Below are 6,902 nucleotides of genomic sequence, written 5' to 3'. Positions count from 1 at the left end.
GTGCTGTGGCGAGCCCTCATCTGCCAGCCCTCTGGGGACTCTTCATAGGGCCCTCCTGCCATTCTCGAGGGTTCTACACACATGACTATCGCCTCCACCTCCAAATGCCCTTCCACTGGGGGTTCAGACTTCACATGAATTTTTGCGGGGGGGGGCACAAACTTTTAATCCATTGCACACAGACAGACAGAGCATGAAGCTTGTTGTTGCTTTGAGTTCATAATTTAAATCATCTGCACGAGAAGAGTGAGGACGTGTTAAGCGGGGCAGGGTGCCCCGAGCTGGGTTCCCTGAGCAAGGAATTACCGGCCATGAGGGAACCCGGCAAGTGGACCAGAGTGTCCCAGGGAGGGGGTACCGCTGCAGGGAAGCTCCAAGGCCGGAGGGTGTCTGTGGGGTTGAGAAGTGGCAGAGTCCCTCGTGGCTAGAACGGAGTAGATGAGGGGACAGAAGTCATAGCTGTGGTCCGAGAGCTGGAGGAGCCCAGTCAATCAAGGATTTTGACTTCGCTCAGGGTGAAATGGGAGCCTTTGCTGGGATTTCAGCAGATGAGTGATCAGAGAGGACCAAGGATGTAAGTCTTTCTCTAGTGCTGAACTGAGAAGGGGCGGCAGGGAGAGGGTGGTGGGTGGGAGGGACCCAGTGGAGGCGGCCGCTGTGCTGCGGGCCGCAGACCACTGAGACTTGGCAGCAGGGCGGGTGGGAGTGGGCAGGCAGACAGATGGCGAGCGCAGAGCCAGCAAGGAGTCTTGGTGGACTGGATGTGGGTGACGTCAAGAGCAGGCATGGGGAGTCGAAGGCCTGCACTGGGTGCTGAGAGGGGCGGCTGTGGGCGAAGTAAGTTAGGAACATGGCATTTGAGGAGCAGGAGCCAGAGACAGGGAGGAAGGTGTCCTGGCACAGCCTGGGCAGGGAGAAGAGGAGGGAGACGAACCGATGGGGGAGTCTGCAGGCCCTCAAGAGGCACCCGTGAGGCGAGTGGGTCTCCACAGCCACCGAGAAGGTGAAAGACCTCATCAGGAGGCAGAGTGGTCTTCACAGTTGATGGTGACGGCGTGCACTGTGGGGCGATGTTGGTTTCTCAGGGCCACCATGATAAATTACCACACCCTGAGGGACTCGAGCGGCCGAAGCGTGTTCTCTCACAGTTCTGGAGCCAGGGGCTGAAGCCCGCATGCCAGGAGGGCCATGTGCTCTCTGAGGCTCTGGAAGAGGCTCCTTTTTTGCCTCTTTCAGCTGACAGTGGCTTTAGGCGTCCTTGGACTGTGGCGTGCTACCTAATCTCTCCCTCTGTCTTCGCATGGCCTCGGCCCTGCATCTCATTCTGTCTTCTCTCTTGTCATCACTGGATGAGTCCACTCTCCTCTGGACATGCTTCCCTTAATTACACCTGCAAAGATCCCTTTTTTCCAAATAGGGCCATATTCACGGGGTCACAGGGAGTTAGGACACGGATGTATCTTTGCGGGGGGCCGTCACCGTCCATGCCACTGCAGTGCTGTAAACTCTTTCCCCACTCCATTTGTCTCACTCCAACTCTCAAGCCCCAAAGGTGGGAGGAAGGTCAGCACGTCTGACCTTCTGGCTGTGACTTCTGTTCTGCTCACGGGGGAGAAAGGTCGAGTTGCACCCCGAAGTCAAAATGGTGCAGGAAGTGATGGCTGCCAAGGCAGAAGGAAGGGTGAGGAGGCGGGTCTCTAAGAACCTGAACAATCTGAGCAAGACTTTCCAAGGGCCTGGGATGGGGAATTGGAGCCAGTCTTGTCTGGATCTCAGATTTTAGGAGCTTCTGGTTGATATCTGGGTTATAACGATGTAAAATACCGTATATTCTGCTTTGTAACCTGCTCTTCTTGCTTCAAAAATATTGCAAACATTTTCTCCAAGTCATTAAATATTCTTCAACAACACAACTTTTTAACGGCCATAGAGCCGTCCATCAAACGAACGTATTGTGATTTGTATAACAAATCCTTTATAGTAAGCCATGTGGGATGTTGCTGCATTGTACATGTGATAAACACCACTGAAACGAACGACTCTCTTTATAAATCATTGTGCACATCTTTGATTATTTTCAAATGGGCTCATTTTAAATAACCATGAACCATGAATTGCTATTTTGTGATAGCGATTTCTGCTCATTGTTTTCTTTATGAACTAAAACTTTTCCTTGGGGCGGAAAAAAAAAATGGAAAAGAAGTTCTTGGAACATCTGGCTTATAGTGTCATTTACTTTGGTATTCAGCTGTGCGCTCAAATTTTGAAACGTCTTCTCTCTAATCGCGTCGTGCCAGGTTTAATACGCCTTCTGGAGGTACAGATGCGAGTGCGTGTCCCTCGGCAGCTGTTGGCCTGGAGCCCTGACCCTGGGAGAAAAGCAGTGCTGAAGTTCTGTGTTGGTTGCACAAAATCATTTCTCGATTTGAAAAGCCAAGAAGGTAGGGCAGATGACAGAAAGAAGTCCAGCCCAGGAGTTTTTGTTGGGACTAAAAAGACTCCTGTGACAGCGGCTGAGCCGAAGACTGTGGCGTGCCAGGTGACTCGCCTCGCTCACCCTCATAACCAAGATAAGGTCCATGTAGTCCTCTGTGGTATTGGGGAGCAGGCTGGGACTCGGCAGAGGGTGTCCATCTCACTGCCCATTAGTAACAAAGCTGGAATTCTATCCCAGATTTGCTTGACTCAAACCCACCATGTTGTGCTAATGGGGTGCCTGCATCTTTGCATCTTTTTAAATTAGAAATCTTTCTTATTTTTAGAATGCATTTTGATTCATTGTACACAAATGGGGTACAACTGTTCATTTCTATGGTTGTACACCATGTAGATCCACACCATTCATGTAAATCATACATGAACATAGGGTAATACTGTCTTCTCAGTCTACCATCTTTCTGTCCCCCACCCGCTCCCACCCCTTTTTCCTCTACACCACCCAAAGTGCCTTCATTCTTCTCTTCCCCCCTATCCTCATTATATATTGTCAGGCATTTATCGGAGAAAACATTTGGCCTTTGGTTTTTTGGGCTTGGCCTATTTCACTTAGCATGATATTTTCCAGCTTCATCCATTCACCAGCAAATGCCATAATTTTATTCTTCTTTATGACTGAGTAGTATTCCATTGTGTATATATACCACAGTTTCTTTATCCATTCGTCAATTGAAGGGCATCTATGTTGGTTCCACAGTCTGGCTATTGTGAATTGAGCTGCTATGAACATTGATATGGCTGTATCACTGTAGTATGCTGATTTTAAGTCCTTTGGGTATAAACCAAAGAGTGGGATAGCTGGGTCAAATGATGGGTCCATTCCTAGTTTTCTGAGAAATCTCCATACTGCTTTCCAGAGTGGCTGCACCAATTTGCAACTCCAGCTTGAACTAGAACAGCTAGATTTCTCTCTGGCTCTTCATTGCATTTCACTGAAGATTTTATTTGCATGAAAGGGTCCCTGCCTTTAAAAGTTGGGAAATGAGTGAAGGTGGAGGTGCAGGAGAGAGCTGACTCTGTACAGCCCCACCTCCTGCCCCTCACCCGCTTCAGCAAACATCTGTCACATCTCGCTGGTGCTGTGGAAACTGCTGAGCCCGGCAATTTCATTATTTAGTTGAGGTCCGATTATTTAGTTAAAGCCCCAGGAAATCATTAGTCAGAATCACATCAAAGATTTCTAAGAAGAATTTGTAGGCAGGGTTTTATACCCTAGAAACTGAAAATTCAAAATGTGGCTGCCACGTCCCCAGAGCCATTGTGCCCGGGCAGTGAGGTCCATTGCCCAAAGCCCGGAGACGGGGCCGGAAACAGTGGGCAAGACACCGAATTTACTGGGAAAGCTTACAAGGGATCAGAGCCTGCTCCCAGAGGAGTGCGGGTGACACTGACAGGCAGCACCCGTCCCTCATGGCGCCTCTGATACCGCCGTTGACCGGTGACGAGTTCTGCTCCCTCTAATGTTTGAAGTTTGAACACTAGCGAGGCACGCCAAGGCAGGCATATTAAGCAGGTCTTATTTAAAAGTAGTACTAATACAGACTTCTCCCGGGACAGAGAAGGGGGCCATGGCTGATGTTCTAGAATCCCCAGAAGTGAGCGCACCCTACATCTTTTATGGGTTAGGGTCTCTTTTGTTCTCCAGTTCTCTCCCCGCTTATCTCTCCTTCCTGACTATGTGACTAGGCCTGGTTTTGCAGGTGAGATGTAAAAAGTGAGGAGCACATGGGGCAGGGGGAGGGCCAGTGATTCAGCCAGGCAAGGGCCCAGGGGGCATTGATTAGCAGCTTCCTGCCTGCAGTCCTTGATAAGGGCAGGTAAATTTGGTAATCAATGGGCTCCGGAGATCCTTGACGTTCCATTCTCCCAGGGGCAGCCTCCAACTTCCAGAGGCAGATGGCTTTCATGGCCTCCGTTTCCTCCATCTGACCCGAACCCCTATTTCTACACTAACTACCTGTCCCCAATTCTGGCTTCACCTCCATTCCTTTACAGTGTTCCTTCCAGGGGTGGCTGGTGGGACGAGTGCCTCGGGTGCTTTCCCCAGTGTCGTCAGTTCTCTGCCAAGGGTTTTATAGGTCAGTGCAGGAGCAGGGGCGCCATCGTGATCAGCCCACGTGGCTTCCTTGTCTGAGCAGCATCCCAGGAGCAGCTGTCCTGGTGCCTCTGTAAGAAAGTGGCTCCTACAGATGACACTGACCTGCCCCAGTTCCCTGTGTGCATAAAAGAAAGCCAGTGTCCTGCAAGACCATCTGCACCTGGACGTTCCTGCCCAGGCTTGCTCTCACTGTCCCCTTAGCTTGGCTAGCTTTTTGGGAACAGAAAGGAGGCATTCAGGGACACGGAGTTTTACTGCCCTTCTTTCCTCTAACCACAACTCACTTGCTAACTTAAAGTTAGGATATCTTCCTCTCTGAGGCCCAACTACGGGTTTGGATTTAATCCACGAAGGCTGTTGATGTCACGGACACTCCTGGGCTGATTATTCTGAGAAATGCCTCTGATCTCTGAAAGCCCAACTCAACTTTTGTCTTTCTTTAAAAAAGGAGAGAAAATATCTTCTAAACACTTTGGACCAGAAGTGAATCTGATTCCTACTGCGGGGCCTTATAAAAACAGGTGTGATGATCTTAGAAAAGGGAGTGGCAGTCATTAGGAATTAAAAAAGCCAATAAAAAAAATAATCAGGTTAACCTGCTTCTGCATTTTGATTAGAATGACTGATACTGATAAGCAGAATGTGTAAGAACAGTGACTTTGTACTTCAACTGGAGTTTTGACAAGGTCACTTAGATATCAGTTTTTTTGAAAGTTAAAAAAAAGTCAGTAATTAATTCAACTTAGAAAAAGGGGCCTGTGGTCTGTCTCCCATAGCTATCTATAATGGCCAATTTATTGGTCTGTCTCTCTGACTATAATTTAAGCTCTGAGAGTGTAGGAACCATGTCTATTTTATTCATCACCTATATTCTTAGTACCAGAGTAGTTCCTGGCACATAGTAGGAACTCTAATAAGTATTTAGTGAATGGGTGTTTTTATTAAATATCTTACTTAAATACACAGAAAATGCTACGGAAGATAAGCTTAAGAGTTCCCGTGACATGGGGCTGAAAGGGTAGAACAATGGACCTAGTCTTAATAGCATGAAATCTAGAAGGTTTCCACTTTGAGTCAAATAAAATGTCTTAAGAATAGGGGGATTTGAGTCTTACCATAAGATATTTAAAAAAGACTTAAGACTTCTGGTAACAGCCGACAAGGTAATTAGGATCAACATTCTTGCTGAAAGTTTATTGAACAGAACCAGATAAAATATTTTAAAAAAGATCTCCTCAAAGGCATCAAAATGCTGAAAGAAAAAAACTACCAAAGAATTGGTATAGTTAAAATGACCATACTACCAAAGGCAATATACAGATTCAATGCAATCCCCATCAAAATCCTAATGACATTCTTCACAAAACCAGAAAAACAATTCTTAAATTCATTTGGAAGAATAAGATATGCAGAATAGCCAAAGCAATACTAACCAAGAAAAGGGAAGCAGGAGGCATTGCAATAACTGATCTGAAATACACTACAGAAGTGTAGTAACAAAAACAGCCTAGTTTTGACACCAAATAGATATGAAGACCAGTGGAACAGAATCGAAGACATAGAGAAAAATCCACATACCTATGCCCACCTGATACTTTACAAAGGTGCCCAAAATATATTTTGGAGAAAAGACTGCCTTTTTAACAAATGGTGCTGGGAAAACTGGATCGCTGTTAAGTAGAAAAATGAAATTGGATCCTTGTCTCTCACTCTGCACAAAACTCAAACTGAAATGGATCAAAGGCTTAGGAATTAGTCCAGAAATCTTGCAACTGCTAGAAGAAAACAGGGTCAACACTCCATCACACTGGTGCTGGCACCAATTTTCTTAACAAGACCCCCAAAGTGCAAACCAACAATCAATAAGTGGGATGCCATTAAACTAAAAAGCTTCTGCACAGCAAAGGAAATGATTAAGAGTGTGAAGAGAGAGCTTACAAAATGGGAGGAATTCTTGGTCAGCTACTCCTCAATAGGGCATTAATATCCAGAATATATAAATAAGTCAAAAAATTTAATATGTGCACACACACCCAACACACACACACACAAACACAACCAACCAACCAACAAAACAAATAACCCAATCAATAAATGGGCAAAAGAACTAAACAGAAACTTCTGAAAAGAAGAGGCATAAATGGCCCATAAATGTATGAAAAGATGTTCAACATCTTTAGCAATCAGGTAAAGTCAAATCAAAACTGAAGCTTTCCCCTTTCTCCAATCAGAATGACAATGATCAAGAATCCAAACATAATAAATGCTGGTGAGGTTGTGGGAGAAAAGGTCTACTTGTATGTTTTTG

This window comes from Sciurus vulgaris, assembly GCF_902686455.1.
Source record: "Sciurus vulgaris genome assembly, chromosome: 17".
NCBI lineage: Eukaryota > Metazoa > Chordata > Mammalia > Rodentia > Sciuridae > Sciurus > Sciurus vulgaris.
This window is presented reverse-complemented; position numbering follows the sequence as displayed.